Here is an 18,116-nt window from a genome sequence, read left to right as displayed (position 1 = left end):
TCACGAGGAGGGGCGAGCAAAGGTGGGAGCGCCATCGCGCGCGCACAGTTGACGCGGGCAGCGGGCGACGCACAGGGGCGACAGAGGCGAGGGCCGGCGCGGGGGCTACGGTGAGCGCGTCGAGGGAAAGCAGGAGGCGGCCTCGCACGAGGCGCGGAGGGCAGAGGGGAAGAGGCCGGGGGCCTCACCGCTGGGCGTAGGGACAGGGCAGTGGGGCTCGGGGAGGAGACGACGAGGTCCGGTGGGGAGGCTCCGGCGAGATCCAGGTGGCGGCGCGGGCTCCGGACGGCGTCGGCGCGGCGACGAGGCGATGGCGTTGGGGCGGATCGCGCCCCCGATCCAGAACGAGAAAAAAGGGGAAACGAGGGGAGAGTGGGAGGAGAGGGGTAGCGGTTAGGGTTTTGGGGGAGGGTTATAGGGGAGTGGGGGCCGGCCTGGGCCGGCCTGGTTTGCCCGACGGCCAGCTGGGCCTAGGCCCAGCGGGGGGGGGGGGGGGGGTTTCTTTTTTTTATGTTCTGTTTTCTCTTTTTTTTTATTCTATTACTTTTCTGTTTCCTTTTATTTTAGTTCTATAAAATTTAAAAGCGACAACTGATTTGGTGTTATTAAATAGGTCACAGCCCCAAATATTTCGGCACTTTAAATAAAGTATTTTGCATTTGCTTATTATTTTAAAAAGCATTTTAGATAATTGTTTTATCGTTGTTTTAGTTTATTTAGTGCATTTAAGTATTTTATTAAAAGTCGATTTCTTCACCTAGATTTATTATGGATTATTTGACACATTAGGAACAATTTAGTTTTGACTTTTGAAAACTTTAATTGTTTCGACTTTAATCCAAATATGAATTTGGATCGGTTCTGAACTAACTCGAGATTAGCAACAGTAAACGGGGTGACATGGCATCGTTAACGTGGGATTACTGTAGCTTAATTATCCGGGTGTCACAGAGTTAGAGGAGGAACTTGGTCATTACTATGTTTCGTTTCCCGATGATCAGTAGTGGAGCCCAGTTGGGACGATCGGGGATCTAGCATTTGGGGTTATCTTCTTTTCATTTGGATTTGACCGTAGTCGGTCTATGTGTGTATTTTGGATGATGTATGAATTTATTTATGTATTGTGTGAAGTGGCAATTGTAAGCCAACTCTCTTTATCCCATTCTTGTTCATTACATGGTATTGTGTGAAGATGACCCTTCTTGCGAAAAACCTACAATGCGGTTATGCCTCTAAGTCGTGCCTCGACACGTGAGAGAGATAGCCGCATCGTGGGCGTTACAAGAGTCCCCTGCTCATCTCCATGTTCTCGCCGCCCGCTCTTCCTTCTTCTTCTTTGTCTCCCCGCAGCATCCATGGCGCGATGAGAAGGTTCTCTACCGCCGAAAAGGGGAAGGCCCCCAAGGAGGGGCCGGGTTCACCGCCACCCAAGAGAGGCCGCGGTCGCCCCCTCAAGTATGCTTAACCCCGGCAGCGGCCCCTCGGGGGCGCGGGAACACCTCTTTGAGGCCCGCTTCCTCGCGCAGCCGTGGCGGCGCTTCCTCGCGCAGCGGGAGCCGCCTAGGACGGGGCAGCCCCTACAATGAGGGGAGGCACGCCGTGGTCACCCGGCCTCCTTGGTTGCGCTTCCACTCGGCGAATGCATTCCCGGAGTTTGTCGTGTGGTCGGAGAGGCCCACTGGCACCTAGCTCCCGCTCCCGCGCTTCATCCCGGGTGAGCTACCGACCGCGGGGCTTGATGGCCTCTGGCTGCAGGCTAACGGCTGCTGCAACAGGGCCTCGTGGGCTGGGGTCGAAGTCACCGATGCGGGCAGCGTGTCCTTTACCCGCGGTTGGCAGGCGTTTGCCCGCGTGCGGGGCCTGAGCGGGAGGTGCACCCTCCATTTCAGGTACGACGGCCTTGCGACCCTCTATGTGAGGGTGTTCGGGGAGGACGGTCATCGTGCGGGGTGCGGCTCGGAGGATGGCGGTGGCGACGATGAGCTTGCCCTTGGCGAGGCCGCGACAACGACGAGGGTGAGCTTGCCCTTGGCAACGGGTGCGCTACCTCCGGCAGTGGCGGCTCCTCCTCTGGCGAGGGCACCAGTAGTTGCGGCTACGACGAACCACCACGCCAACGAGCTTGGATCGGGGAAGGCGAGGAGCCGTCTCGTTGCCGTGCCCCGGTGAAGCAGGAGGAAGACTCGGACTGAGCTCGGGAGTTGCTGGAGTCTGGCCTCAGGAGCTGCTGCAGCCATGCAGCCGTCTTTTGTTTAACCTTTCCTTTCTCCTACAAAAAAGTAGAGGGCCCCGCTGGGGCGTGTAATGAACCATGGCGCTTGCGCCACTATGCTATGCTTGTTATTTTGATGTCATGTTGTGATACCCGTGTGATAGAGGCGAGAGTCCCGATCTTCCGATGAGATGATAGCTGTCGATTGGGTGGAGACGACTTTGACGATCTGACTATAAACGTGCATGACGTTGAGCCTTAGCAATCGCTAAACCAACTCCGAGAGGTTATTGACCACGCCGGACCACGATCAACCTGACCACGAACGTCTATTCCTGCACACAATCTAAGAACAAGCAAGAATATGATTAAGCAATCTGAATATTACGAGTATGGATGAAGTATTGATACAAGTGGGGTTTCATAAGCGGTCTTGGTCTAGTCGTTGGACACAAACGAAGTACACGAAGTTGCAGCAATTGCTAACTCTTAACTAAATAAAACCCAAGTCTAAATGATGCCTTAAGGGCTATATTTATAGTGGAAAAGAGAGGGGATTTCGTCCACCCTTGGCAAGGTGGGACTAAAATACCTCCCGTTTGTTTCCGCTACAATATGGACTCTAAAAGCAGCATATGAAGTAGTATTTCGAAATTACATGGGCCTGGCCCAAAAATAAGGTGGCGCAGCACCAATAATAAGCTATGGACAGAATTTATAAAATGTCATCTTGTATATTTCGTCCATCTTCTTGTATGTCATCATGGTGGCTTCAAAGTGCGGAAATTTCCACTACAAACTCCGTCTTGTTCTCTTCGCACGCGCCTTCGTCATCATGCTTGATAACGCTCCAATGTTCATCCTTCTTGTCCATGCTATGCCCTTCAACTGTAAGCAACAAAAATCTATCGAAGTTAGGCAGCATCATATTCTCATGAACTTCAGAAACATTACCAAGAAATGAAAGTACCTGATAATATAACTAGCATGCACGATATATACTAATCGATCCAATAGGTATAGTGGTAGGGGCTATGGGTGTAACTTTGACCTCCATGTCCTCATCATCCTCCCCTTCTTGAAAACAAAGCCGTCCTCAGCGTTGCTTAATCTGAAATATGGCTATCAAAAGAGACAAGGTGTACACGTTGTATATGTATATGTCATCCATTTTTACTGATCTCAGTAATGGCACATGTGACATATTTATACAAGAGCACCCTTCAAAAGTCGTAAAATATGAAGCCAATATATTATCACAAGAAGTCAAAGGCATTAAAATATTGCAACTCAGTTTGCACATATAAGTGAAGCTCTTATTCAGATGAGAAGAATAACAATGTTTATCCTTAAACCATCCCAACTTTGGTGAATACACTTTAATGGTTTCAAAATTACATGCTACAACATGCTTAAATAAGCAAACATGCAACAAGTTATTCGACACAGAATCATCATCAAGATTGGAGGTCAATATCAAAATGATTAAACATTGGCACAATTATTTTCAAACGTATTTGATCCAAATCAGAGTTATTCCCTGATTCACATGGTTCTTTCGCATCAACAGTTAATTCAATGGCCTCTGAGGAGGCCGCTCCTTCTGGATGTCTTGACGTCATCTGCCTCGCGAGGCTTGGCCCCTCCCGAGGGTCTTGTGTTGTTGGTGTTGAAGACGAGCCATACCAGGCCGCAGATGGAGCCATGCGACGGCCCACAGGCAGGCAAGTCTAGGTACCCCAGTTCCCGGAACACCGATAGTAGTCCCGGGGCCCAAGGCATGCTCGCACTTGGCTTCGAGGCGAAGCCAGAGGGCAAGTATGGAGCGCCGTAGGCCCCAACCGCCTGCGGCCTCGATCGAGCGTGGCGCTTGATGGGACGTGGGCATCTCCGCTTCCCCACACGGCCTCGGCAACCTTTCGACTTGACGACAGCCTGCTGCATGCAGAAAAGCCGTCATTGCTAGGGATCATGGAGGCCGACGGTTGGCCTCCCTCTGGTTATCAATGAGGGCAGGGGCAGAGTCCCCTGCTCATCTCCATCTTCTCGCCGCCCGCTCTTCCTTCTTCTTCTTTGTCTCCTCGCAGCATCCCTGGCGCGATGAGAAGGTTCTCTGCCGCCGAAAAGGGGAAGGCCCCCAAGGAGGGGCCGGGTTCACCGCCGCCCAAGAGAGGCCACGGTCGCCCCCTCAAGTATGCTTCAACCCCGGCAGTGGCCCCTCGGGGGCGCGGGAACACCTCTTTGAGGCCCCTAGGATGGCAACACATCAATGGATAATAATATGAAGCATAAAGCACCATGTTCAAGTAGAGGGTATAGCGGGTTGCGGGAGAGTGGACCGCTGTAGATAGGGGGGAAGGTGATGGAGATGTTGGTGAAGATGGCGGAGGTGTTGGTGAAGATCGCGGTGATGATGATGGTGGCCACGGCAGCATTCCGGCGCCACCGGAAGAGAGGGGGAGAGGGGCCCCCTTCTTCTTCTTCTTCTTCTTTGACCTCCTCCCTAGATGGGAGAAGGGTTTCCCCTCTGGTCCTTGGCCTCCATGGCATGGGAGGGGCGAGAGCCCCTCTGAGATTGGATCTGTCTCTCCGTCTCTCTTTGTTTCTGCGTTCCTCTCTTCCGTCCTTTCACCGTTTCATATATATATGGAGATCCGTAACTCCGATTGGATTGAAACCTTCGCCCAGATTTTTCTCCAAAACTTAGCTTTCTTGCGGTCAAAGAAGAGCAGCAACCGCCTTACCGGGGGGCCACGAGGGGGGCAGGCGCGCCCCCTGCCTCGTGGCCACCTTGGGCACCGTCTCGCGTTGATTCTTCTTCCCATATTTTCCAAATTTCCAAAAATATCCTCCGTCCGTTTTTATTCCGTTTGGATTCCGTTTGATATGGGGTTTCTGCGAAACATAAAACATGTAACAAACAGGAACTGACACTGGCCACTGGATCAATATGTTAGTCCCAAAAATAGTATAAAAAGTTGCCAAAAGTATATGGAAGTTGTATAATATTGGCATGGAACAATCAAAAATTATAGATACGACGGAGACGTATCAGCATCCCCAAGCTTAATTCCTGCTCGTCCTCGAGTAGGTAAATGATAAAGAAAATAATTTTTGATGTGGAATGCTACCTAGCATAATCTTGATCATGTAATCTAATCATGGCATGAATATTAAGACACGAGTGATTCAAGGCAATAGTCTATCATTTGACATTAAGACAATAATACTTGAAGCATACTAATAAAGCAATCATGTCTTTTCAAAATAACATGGCCAAAGAAAGTTATCCCTACAAAATCATATGGTCTGGCTATGCTCCATCTTCACCACACAAAATATTCACATCATGCACAACCCCGATGACAAGCCAAGCAATTGTTTCATACTTTTGACGTTCTCAAACATTTTCAACTTTCACGCAATACATGAGTGTGAGCCATGGATATATCACTATAGGTGGAATAGTATATGATGGTGGAGGTTGTGTGGAGAAGAAAAAAAGGAGAAAGTCTCACATCGACGCGGCTAATCAACGGGCTATGGGGATGCCCATCAATTGATGTCAATGCAAGGAGTAGGGATTGCCATGCAACGGATGCACTAAGAGCTATAAGTATATGAAAGCTCAAACTGAAACTAAGTGGGTGTGCATCCAACTTGCTTGCTCATGAAGACCTCGGGCATTTGAGGAAGCCCATCATTGGAATATACAAGCCAAGTTCTATAATGAAAATTCCCACTAGTATATGAAAGTGATAACTCAAGAGACTCTCTATATGAAGAACATGGTGCTACTCTGAAGCACAAGTGTGGTAAAAGGATAGTAACATTGCTCCTTCTCTCTGTTTCTCTCATTTTTTTATTTTCTCTTTTTTTTTGGTGGGCTTCTTTGGCCTCTCTTTTTTATTTGGGCTTCTTGGGCATCTTTTATTTTGATAACCTCACATGGCACAATGTTCTAATAATGATGATCATCACACTTTTATTTACTTAGAACTCAATATTACAACTCGATATCTAGAACAAAGATATGACTCTATATGAATGCCTCCGGTGGTGTACCGGGATGTGCAATGATCTAGCGTAGCAATGACACCAAAAAACGAGCAATCCATGAAAACATCATGCTAGCTATCTTACGATCATGCAAAGCAATATGACAATAGATGCTCAAGTCATGTATATGATGATGACGGAAGTTGCATGGCAATATATCTTGGAATGGCTATGGAAATGCCATAATAGGTAGGTATGGTGGCTGTTTTGAGGAAGATATAAGGAGGCTTATGTGTGACAGAGCGTATCATGTCACGGGGTTTGGATGCACCGGCGAAATTTGCACCAACTCTCGATGTGAGAAAGGGCAATGCACGGTACCGAAGAGGCTAGCAATGATGGAAGGGTGAGAGTGCGTAAAATCCATGGACTCAACATTAGTCATAAAGAACTCACATACTTATTGAAAAAATCTATTAGTCATTGAAACAAAGTACTACGCGCATGCTCCTAGGGGATAGATTGGTAGGAAAAGACCATCGCCCATCCCCGACTGCCACTCATAAGGAAGACAATCAATAAATAAATCATGCTCCGACTTCATCACATAACGGTTCACCATACGGGCATGCTACGGGAATCACAAACTTCAACACAAGTATTTCTACAATCCACCACTACCCACTAGCATGACTCTAATATCACCATCTTTATATCGCAAAACTATTGCAAGGAATCAAACATATCATATTCAGTGATCTACCAGTTTTATGTAGGATTTTATGACTAACCATGTGAATGACCAATTCCTGTCATCTCTCTAAATAGATATAAGTGAAGCAAGAGAGTTTAATGCCCATGCTCTAACAAATATAAGTGAAGCAAAAGAGCATTCTACAAATGGCGGTTTTCTATGTGAAGAGAAACAGGCAATCCAAACTTCAAATGATATAAGTGAAGCACATGAAGCATTCTATAAAGCCATACTCAAAAGATATAAGTGAAGTGCAAAGAGCATTCTATAAATCAACCAAGGACTATCTCATACCAGCATGGTGCATAAAAGAAAAGTGAAAACTAAAGGCAAATGACGCTCCAAGATTTGCACATATCACATGAACGAAACGAATCCGAAAACATACCGATATTTGTTGAAGAAAGAGGGGATGCCTTACGGGGCATCCCCAAGCTTAGACGCTTGAGTCTCCTTGAATATTTACTTGGGGTTCCTTGGGAATCCCCAAGCTTGAGCTCTTGCCTCTCTTCCTTATTCTCACATCGAGACCTTCTCGATCATCGAACACTTCATCCACACAAAACTTCAACAGAAAACTCGGTAAGATCCGTTAGTATAATAAAGCAAATCACTAATCTAAGTACTCTTGCAAAACAATTAATATTTTGTTTTTGCATTGTATCTACTGTAATATAACTTTTCCATGGCTTAATCCACTGATATAAATTGATAGTTTCATAAAAACAAGCAAACTATGCATCAAAAACAGAATCTGTCTAAAACAGAACAGTCTGTAATAATCTGAACATTCACCATACTTATGATACTTGAAAAATTCTGCCAAAATTATGAAAAAAATAAAATTTGTATAGAAAGACAGTGCAAATGGTTTCATAACCGTCTGACGTTCCAGTAAAAAAATAAAAATCGTGCACTACAGCCAAAGTTTCTGTCCTGCACCTTACAAACCAACAAGCATTGTAAACATCCTAAAGGCAAACCTTGGCACATTATTTTTATAATACAATGGAATTGTACAAGGGGATAATTATTTTTGTTGAAAATTTTCTGTAATTAAGATTCACAAAGTTTCCATGGGCATGAACAAAGTTCACGGACGTCCACCACTTTCACAATGCTCGTCTATCTCACTTTCACTTTTCTTTTTAAAAAGTTTTGGGTTCCCTCTTTATTCTTTTTGTTTTTAAACTATATGAAAGCACTCAACATAAATAAATGACTCTCTAAAACTTCCGGGTTGTCTCCCTGGCAGCGCTTTCTTTAAAGCCATTAAGCTAGGCATATAGTGCTCAAGTAATGGATCCACCCGGATCCCAAGGTATATCAAAGCCAATTTTAATTAGCAATGATTTGGCATTTAGTAGTGAGCACAAAGCAACATATATCAAGCAATGACGAAGTCTAACTCTCTTCCTATGCATCGGCATGTCATAAAAGAACAATTCATGCACACATAGTAAAGGCCCATGCATAGTATAAACAGTTTCTTGCAAAATTTTCGTGTTGGAAACATGGAGAGGCGGAGATGTAGTTCCTCTCTCATAATAATTGCAAGTAGGAGCAGCAATAAAATGCATATTATATTCATCAAAATCATCACTTCCAATGTTAAAAGGCAACCCATCAGTAAAATCCTTAATAAGGGCAAACTTCTCCGATATAGTGTAGTCGGGAGAATTCAAAAAGATAATAGGACTATCATGCGTGGGTGCAATAGCAACAACTTCATGTTTAACATAAGGAACTATAGCAAGTTCATCTCCATAAGAATAATTCATATTGGCATCTTGGCCACAAGCATAGCAAGCATCATCAAAAAGGGATATTTTAAGAGAATCAACGGATCATAACAGTCATCATAGCAATCATCCTTCGGTAAACACGAAGGGAAATTAAACAATGTATGAGTTGAAGAGTTACTCTCATTAGAAGGTGGGCACGGGTAGCTAATCCGCTCTTCCTCCTTTTGTTCTTCGCTCTCCTCATCATCTATTTCATCCAATGAGCTCATAGTTTCATCAATTTCTTCTTCCATAGACTCCTGCAAAATATTAGTCTCTTCTTGGACAGCGAAGGAGTCCTCAACATATGGTTTAACATAAGCATTAGAAGCATAATTATCATAACAATATTCAAGTATGGCAAAATTTTCAGATTTGTAAAGAGTAGCATCATACCTTTCAATCAAAGAAGCAATTTCATAAGCACCCTTAAAAGCAACAAATTCTTCAATTTGTTGAACATCATAGTAATTATAAACACCCTTAGCATACGAAGATACAATTCCATTATCGCTAAACTCACATTGGTAGGGAAGGTGTTTCTTAGGGTTTTCAGAACAACAAGTAACATCATATATTTCACATAAATTCCAAGCATAGCATTGCAAACGATGAATTTGATCCAGTAAAAGTTTCCCTTTTTGAGATATGCGGTGTCACACATAACAAGCATGCTCATCTAAAGATTTTCCCTCAACTAAGCTAGTTGAGGTTTCAGCACGAGCACAAAGGGATTGAAGATGATCCAAGTAATAAGCTTCAGGAGTGTGATAGATTTTGAGTGGTTCTTCAACCATTGGTTCAGTAGGTACAACTAATTTTTTTTGGTATTTTGTGTTTCCTACCCATAACTAAAGATAGAAAACAACTAAGAATAGTAAATAAAAACTACTTAGTGGTAAAGCAAACAAGCACACATGAGAATATTCACCCCACGCTATTGCTCCCCGGCAACGGCGCCAGAAAAAGGTCTTGATAACCCACAAGTATAGGGGATCAATTGTAGCCTCTTTCGATAAGTAAGAGTGTCGAACCCAACGACGCAACCGAGCTGGTGAAGTCCTGCTAGGCCTGCCAATTCCATGCCAAGCAGATCCACCAGCCGGCCCAGGGCCTCCAGACAATCCCACTTTCGTGGCCATTCGCGGTCTGGGGGTTGGATATCTTGGGCCCGTTCCCGCGAGCGCCTGGGGGCTACCGATACCTCTAGGTCGCCATCGACAAATTCACCAAATGGGCAGAGGTGGAAGCCGTCCGCAACATCCCAGCCGGGTCGGCAGTTAAGTTCATCAAGGGCCTCGTAAGCCGGTTTGGGGTTCCTAACCGCATCATCACTGACACCGGCTCGCAGTTCACTAGCAACCTCTTCAAGATATATTGTGCTAACCTTGGAACGCAGATCTGCTATGCTTCGGTGGCACACCCCAGGAGCAATGGCCAAGCCAAATACGCGAACACGGAGGTCCTGAGGGGCCTCAAGGCTAGGACCTTCAAGAAGAAGCTCGAGGCCTGCGGCAGGGGCTGGCACGACGAGCTCCCGTCCGTGCTGTGGTCCATCCACACCACCGCCACCAAGCCAACAGGCGAGACCCCGATCTTCCTCGTCTACGGAGCAGAAGCGGTTCTCCCTCACGAGGTCAAGCATCGCTCCGCGCGGGTCCTGGCGTTTGATGAGACGCAGCAGGACGCCATGCGGGGGATGGACCTTGTGCTGGGGGAGGAACGCCGCCGTGGAGCCTCGCTCCGAGCGGCAAGATACTAGTAGGCGTTGCAACGGTACCACTGTCGCAGCGTCCGCTCCAGGACGCTCGAGGTGGGTGATCTCGTCCTGAGGCGGGTGCTCTCCAGGGAAGGGCTGCACAAGCTCTCGCCCATGTGGGAGGGCCCGTTTAGGATCGCCCGCGTCTCCAGGCCTGGCGCCGCGTGCCTGGAGACGCAGGACGGGATCCCCATCCAGAACGCCTGGAACATCCAACATCTCCGGAGGTTCTACCCATGAAGCAAGGCCCAGTGCCTGTGTATGTCTCCGCTCGTGACACTCTCACGTAATGAGTGGGGCTGTACACGCCCCGGAATCTCCGGAGTGCCGCCCTCGGGCCTCGGGGGCTCCCTCCCACGTCCTAGTGTCAGCACTTAGCTCCGCGCTGGTGAGAAGACTAGACTAGGTGCCGGACGCGGCTGTTCATTTTCTTTCTGTAGTTGGCTTGCCCCTTTTCTTTAATGAAATTAGAAGTTATGGTGTTTCTCAATGGCTTGGTTGAACCCCCTCTTCTCTCTGACTCTTCCCTCGATTCTTTGTTTTGCGCCTGGGAGGGCGGCAGTTGCCCGACGCTCTCCCTCGCGCGCCTCGCGAGGGGGCTGGACGGGCACGCGTGCGTGCACACTCCCCTGGTCTCCGCGAGGCGCTCTTGTTTGAGCTTGTGATCAGCGCATCCCTTTTCTAGTCCGTGCCCCATGGGTACCACGACGTGGTGCGTTTGGCCATGTCCTGCCCATGCCTGAGGCCTCGCGCTAGAGGGGTTAAGGATTTCTTAACGATTTTTTTGCAGCTGCGCAATATCACCTAAATTGGCGGCAGGGAAACCCCACCAGGCGCCCAGAGGCGCGCGCCCTCACGAGGTCAAAGCTACCTCGGATGCATCAAGCTAAGTTACCCCTCTACACCCTTATAAGGCATGGATCTCACGACACAACCCAGAGACAATAAACACGCCACAAAAGCAACATAAGCACCATAGTTCATTACACGCCCCCGCAGGGCCCCATACTTGTTTCTGACGATGCAGGAAGAAAGGGAAGGAAAGGACAAGAAAAAGCGGCTCCTACGACGCGTCTGCTCACGAGGATCAGCCCCTCGGACTCAGACGGAGACCTCCTCGCGCTTCACTGGGGCGCGGCGACGGGACGACCCGCCGGCATCCTCGAAGCAAGCCCGACGACGAGGCGGTTGGTCGTCGCCGCCACTTCTGGAGCTTCCGCCGAAGGAGGAGCTGGCGTCGCCAGGCGAGCCGTGGCCGTCGTCGAGGGCGAGTTCTCCCTCATCCTCTTCACGGCCGTCGCCAAGGCTGTGCACTTCGTCGTCATTGCTGTCTTCAGGGCAGCATCCGATGCGGCGACCATCTTCCCCGAACCCCCTCACGAAGAGGGTCGCTGCACCATCGTACTTGAAGTGGAGGGTGCACCGCTTGCTCAGGCCGCGCGCGCGGGCGAATGTCTGCCAGCCGCGGGACAGGGCTATGTTGCCCACGACAGAGACCTCCACAGCGACCCACGAAGCCTGTTGCAGCAGCCGTCGGCCTACAGCTAGAGACCGCCAAGACCGAGGGCCGGTAGCTCGCCAGCAAAGGGACGCGGAAGCTGAAGCCAGGTGCCGGCCGGGTTCTCCGACCACACGATGAACTCCGGTAGCACCTCCGCGGAGTGGAAGCGCGGCCGAGGAGGCCGAGCAACCACGGTGCGCCTCCCTTCATTAACGGCACTGCCACGACCTAGGCGGCTCCCGTCACACGAAGAGGCGCCGCCGCGGCCACCAAGGACGGCACCGGACCCCGAGGAAGTTCGCCCGCGCCCACAAGGGACCACAGCGGGGCTTGCGGCATGCTTGCGGGGGCGACCACGCCCCCTCTTAGGCGGTGGCGAGCCAGTCCCCTCCTTGCAAGCCTTCCCCTTCTCGGCGGCCGAGAACCTCTTCACTGGCGCCATGAGTGTCGCGGCAAGGAGGAAGAAGAAGAAGCGGGCGGAATGGAGGAGGATATGAGCGACGGGGGCTCCGCCCCTCTCCTCATTTATGGCCCGAGGGAGGCCAACCGCCGGCCTCCACGATTGCAGGTAATGATGGTTTTTCTGCATGTTGCGGGGACTCGTCAAGTTGGGCAGTTGCCGAGGCAGCGTGGGGAAGCGGAGACGCCCACATCCTGTCAATCGCCACGCGTCAATCAAGGCCGCGTGCTATTGGGGCCCGCGGCGCTCCGCACTTGACCCTTGGCTTCGCCGCGAAGCCAAGTACAAGCGCGCCTTAGGCCCGGGGGCTACTGTCGGCGTCCTGGGAATGGGGGTACCCAGACATGCCTGCCTGCGGCCCAGGGCGTGGCTCCTCCAGCGGCCTGGTACAGCCCATCTTCATCAACAACCACTCAAGACCCTCGAGAGGGGCCAAGCCTCGCGAGGCGGACAACGCAAGACCTCCTTAGGGGTGGCCTCCCTAGGCTGGCTCCTAAGGAGCGGAGATATCTATGCAAGGGGTACCTCGCGAGGTTCGCATGACGTGAGCCATGACGACCAAGGCTGGGCGGGCGTCAGTGGGCGCAGTGTACTTGTTGCCTCTTTGCTGCTAAAGGGGCAAGCGCAGGCAAGGGTTTCCATATTGTTGCAACGAGACCAAGACCAGCAGGACGGCAGGACGGAGGTCGCCACGGCGCCCATGACGGCGTCACCACCAGAGCCTTTGGCAAGCGAAGACCACCTTTTGTGAGGATAACTTGTACTAGTTGTCCCCCTTCAAACTGGCCGTTGTGGAATCCCTTCCCGCCTAATATTTGGGAAGAGGACCCGGGCCTCTATATTTGGGAAGGGGACGGATCATTCAGACCATCCTCAGCAGACAAGCTCACCGAGCTCATGAACACCTCTCCTCAGGAGGCTGTTCTTCCCTTGTATTTGTTCATCCTCAGCCTGCAAGGCAATCCACCACACCACACTGGAGTAGGGTATTACACCGCAACGGTGGCCCGAACCAGTATAAACCCTTGTGTCTCTTGCTCTTTGGGTTCGTCGAGTCAAGGCTTGAGATTGTTGCGAGAGCGAGCTAGCGAGAGAGAGATCTTCGTGCGCACCCCAGTGTTCGAACCTCAAGGGTTTGCCGGAACCCAGAATCCAACAGAGCGGAGTACACTTGCCCGGCATGGGCGGCAGTGGCTACACGCGTATGGGTGTGTGTGTTGTCCAACCTTCCAACCCTTTCTACGGTTGCCAGGGGCCTCCATTTATAGATTAAGTTGTCACCACAATGGCAAAACAGTCATTATGGACTGATAAGATAGAAAACAGTGCTACCATACCTAACTCTGTAGGCTGACAGGGCGCATTAAATGCACCACTCAACGTCACACCATTGCTTGCCCGGCAGGCCTTGCCGGGCTTGTCCTTCCAGCTCCACGCCTGCTTGCTTGACATGTTGCAGGATGGGTGTCATCTGTACACATTTCCTGTAGAGAGAGGCCGCCATGTGGCGAATGGCTTCTACTTAATCACTTTGTGGCTTGACACCGCACTGATTGACGATGTTGGTCATGGCGGAGTCGTTGGGTGAGGTGGTTTTGCCACCGTGAGTCCCGGCAGGCCCTGCCGGGATGTCTTGGATGTTTTCTTCCAGGGGCAACCCTGCCCTTGCCGAGATTGCCTGTCCAGCAAGGGAGGCTTTTCTCCTGGTGGTATCTTGCTTCCTATGGCTTGATCTTGGTCCCCTTGATCTGCATACTGGTCCTTCGAAGCTCTTGGTTTCTACATATTGGCACGACCTTGGCTTGTCCCTGCATGAGTCAGGGGAAATATATACTGAAGGAAATATGCCCTAGAGGCAATAATAAAGTTGTTATTTATATTTCCTTATATCATGATAAATGCTTATTATTCATGCTAGAATTGTATTAACCGAAAACTTAGTACATGTGTGAATATATAGACAAACAAAGTGTCACTAGTATGCCTCTACTTGACTAGCTCGTTGAATCAAAGATAGTTAAGTTTCCTAGCCATAGACATGAGTTGTCATTTGATTAATGGGATCACATCATTAGAGAATGATGTGATTGACATGACCCATTCCGTTAGCTTAGCATTTGATCGTTTAGTATATTGCTATTGCTTTCTTCATGACTTATACATGACTTATACATGTTCCTATGACTATGAGATTATGCAACTCCCGAATACCGGAGGAACACTTTGTGTGCTACCAAATGTCACAACGTAACTGGGTGATTATAAAGGTGCTCTACAGGTGTCTCCGATGGTACTTGTTGAGTTGGCATAGATCAAGATTAGGATTTGTCACTCCGATTGTCGGAGAGGTATCTCTGGGCCCTCTCGGTAATGCACATCACTATAAGCCTTGCAAGCAATGTAACTAATGAGTTAGTTGCAGGATGATGCATTACGGAACGAGTAAAGAAACTTGCCGGTAATGAGATTGAACTAGGTATTGAGATACCGACGATCGAATCTCGGGCAAGTAACATACCGATGACAAAGGGAACTACGTATGTTGTTATGCGGTTTGACCGATAAAGATCTTCATAGAATATGTAGGAACCAATATGTGCATCCAGGTTCCGCTATTGGTTATTGACCGGAGACGTGTCTCGGTCATGTCTACATAGTTCTCGAACCCATAGGGTCCGCACGCTTAACGTTCGGTGATGATCGGTATTATGAGTTTATGTGTTTTGATGTACCGAAGGTAGTTCGGAGTCCTGGATATGATCACGGACATGACGAGGAGTCTCAAAATGGTCGAGACATAAAGATCGATATATTGGAAGCCTATATTTGGACATCGGAATAGTTCCGGGTGAAATCAAGATTTTACTTGAGTACCGGGAGGTTACCGGAACCCCCCGGTAAGTGTATGGGCCTTATTGGGCCATAGTGGAGAGAGAGAGAGAGAGGAGACCCGGCAGGCCGCGCGCCCCCTCTCCCTCTGGTCCGAATTGGACTAGGAGGGGGCAGCGCCCCCTTTCCTTCCACCCTCTCTCCCCCTTCCTTCTCTCCTAGTCCAACAGGGAAGGGGGGAATCCTACTCCTGGTGGGAGTAGGACTCCTCCAGGGCGCCCATAGAGGGCCGGCCCTCCCCCCTCCTCCACTCCTTTATATACGGGGGAGGGGGCACCCCATAGACACACAAGTTGATCATTAATCTCTTAGCCGTGTGCGGTGCCCGCCTCCACCATAATCCACCTCGGTCATATCGTAGCGGTGCTTAGGCGAAGCCCTGCGTCGGTAGCATCATCATCACCATCATCACGCCGTCGTGCTAACGGAACTCTCCCTCGAAGCTCAACTGGATCGTGAGTTCGTGGGACGTGACCGAGCTGAACGTGTGCAGATCGCGGAGGTGCCGTACGTTCGATACTAGGATAGGTCGATCGTGAAGACGCACGACTACATCAACCGCGTTGTCATAATGCTTCCGCTTACGGTCTACGAGGGTACGTGGACGACACTCTCCCCTCTTGTTGCTATGCATCACCATGATCTTGCGGACTGCGTAGGAAATTTTTTGAAATTACTACGTTCACCAACAGTGGCATCCGAGCTAGGTTTATGCGTAGATGTTATATGCACGAGTAGAACACACGTGAGTTGTGGGCGATACAAGTCATAATGCTTACCAGCATGTCATACGTTGATTTGGTGGTATTGCTGGATGAAGCGGCCCGGACCGACATTCGCGTACGCTTACGCGAGACTGGTTCTACCGACGTGCCTCGCACACAGTTGGCTAGCGGGTGTCAGTTTCTCCAACTTTAGTTGAATCGAGTGCGGCTACGCCCGGTCCTTGTGAAGGTTAAATCAACACATACTTGACGAAATATCGTTGGGTAAGAACGGTTCTTGCTCAGCCCGTAGCAGCCACCTAAAACTTGCAACAACAAAGTAGAGGACGTCTAACTTGTTTTTGAAGGGCATGCTGTGATGTGATATGGTCAAAACATGATGCTAAATTTTATTGTATGAGATGATCATGTTTTGTAACAGAGTTATCAGCAACTGGCAGGAGCCATATGGTTGTCGCTTTATTGTATGAAATGCAATCGCCATGTAATTGCGTTACTTTATCACTAAGCGGTAGCGATAGTCATAGAAGCAATAGTTGGCGAGACGACAACGATGCTACGATGGAGATAAAAGTGTCGCGCCGGTGACGATGGTGATCATGACGGTGCTTTGGAGATGGAGATCAAAGGCACAAGATGATGATGTCCATATCATATCACTTATATTGATTGCGTGTGATGTTTATCTTTTATGCATCTTATTAGGTAGCATTATAAGATGATCTCTCACTAAATTTCAAGGTATAAGTGTTCTCCCTGAGTAAGCACCGTTGCGGAAGTTCGTCGTGCCGAGACACCACGTAATGATTGGGTGTGATAAGCTCTACGTTCACATACAACGGATGCAAGCCAGTTTTGCATACACAGAATACTCGGGTTAAACTTGACGAGCCTAGCATATGCAGATATGGCCTCGGAACACTGAGACCGAAAGGTCGAGCGTGAATCATATAGTAGATATGATCAACATAGTGATGTTCACCATTGAAAACTACTCCATCTCACGTGATGATCGAACATGGTTTAGTTGATATGGATCACGTGATCACTTAGATGATATGATTAATTGAACTTTAATTTATCATGAACTTAGTACCTGATAGTATTTTGCATGTGTATGTTGTTGTAGATAGATGGCCCGTGCTGTTGTTCCGTTGAATTTTAATGCGTTCCTTGAGAAAGCAAAGTTGAAAGCTGGTGGTAGCAATTACACGGACTGGGTCCGTAACTTGAGGATTATCCTCATTGCCGCACAGAAGAATTACGTCCTGGAAGCACCGCTAGGTGCCAAACCCGCCGCAGGAGCAACGCCAGATGTTATGAACGTCTGGCAGAGCAAAGCTGATGACTACTCGATAGTTCAGTGTGCCATGCTTTACGGCTTAGAACCGGAACTTCAACGATGTTTTGAACGTCATGGAGCATATGAGATGTTCCAGGAGTTGAAGTTAATATTTCAAGCAAATGCCCGGATTGACAGATATGAAGTCTCCAATAAGTTCTACAACTGCAAAATGGAGGAGAATAGTTCTGTCAGTGAGCATATACTCAAAATGTCTGGGTATAACAATCACTTGATTCAACTGGGAGTTAATCTTCCGGATGATAGTGTCATTGGCAGAATTCTTCAATCACTACCACCAAGCTACAAGAGCTTCGTGATGAACTATAATATGCAAGGGATGGATAAGACAATTCCCGAGCTCTTCGCAATGCTAAAGGCTGCGGAGGTAGAAATCAAGAAGGAGCATCAAGTGTTGATGGTCAACAAGACCACCAGTTTCAAGAAAAGGGGTAAAGGGAAGAAGGGGAACTTCAAGAAGAATGGCAAGCAAGTTGTTGCTCAAGTGAAGAAGCCCAAGTCTGGACCTAAGCCTGAAACTGAGTGCTTCTACTGCAAAGGGACTGGTCACTGGAAGCGGAGCTGCCCCAAGTATTTGGCGGATAAGAAGGATGGCAAGGTGAACAAAGGTATATGTGATATACATGTTATTGATGTGTACCTTACTAATGCTCACAGTAGCACCTGGGTA

Source organism: Aegilops tauschii, chromosome 4, assembly GCF_002575655.3.
Source record: "Aegilops tauschii subsp. strangulata cultivar AL8/78 chromosome 4, Aet v6.0, whole genome shotgun sequence".
Classification (NCBI taxonomy): domain Eukaryota; kingdom Viridiplantae; phylum Streptophyta; class Magnoliopsida; order Poales; family Poaceae; genus Aegilops; species Aegilops tauschii.
The sequence above is the reverse complement of the archived record's forward strand: the minus strand, read 5'-3'. Positions refer to the sequence as shown.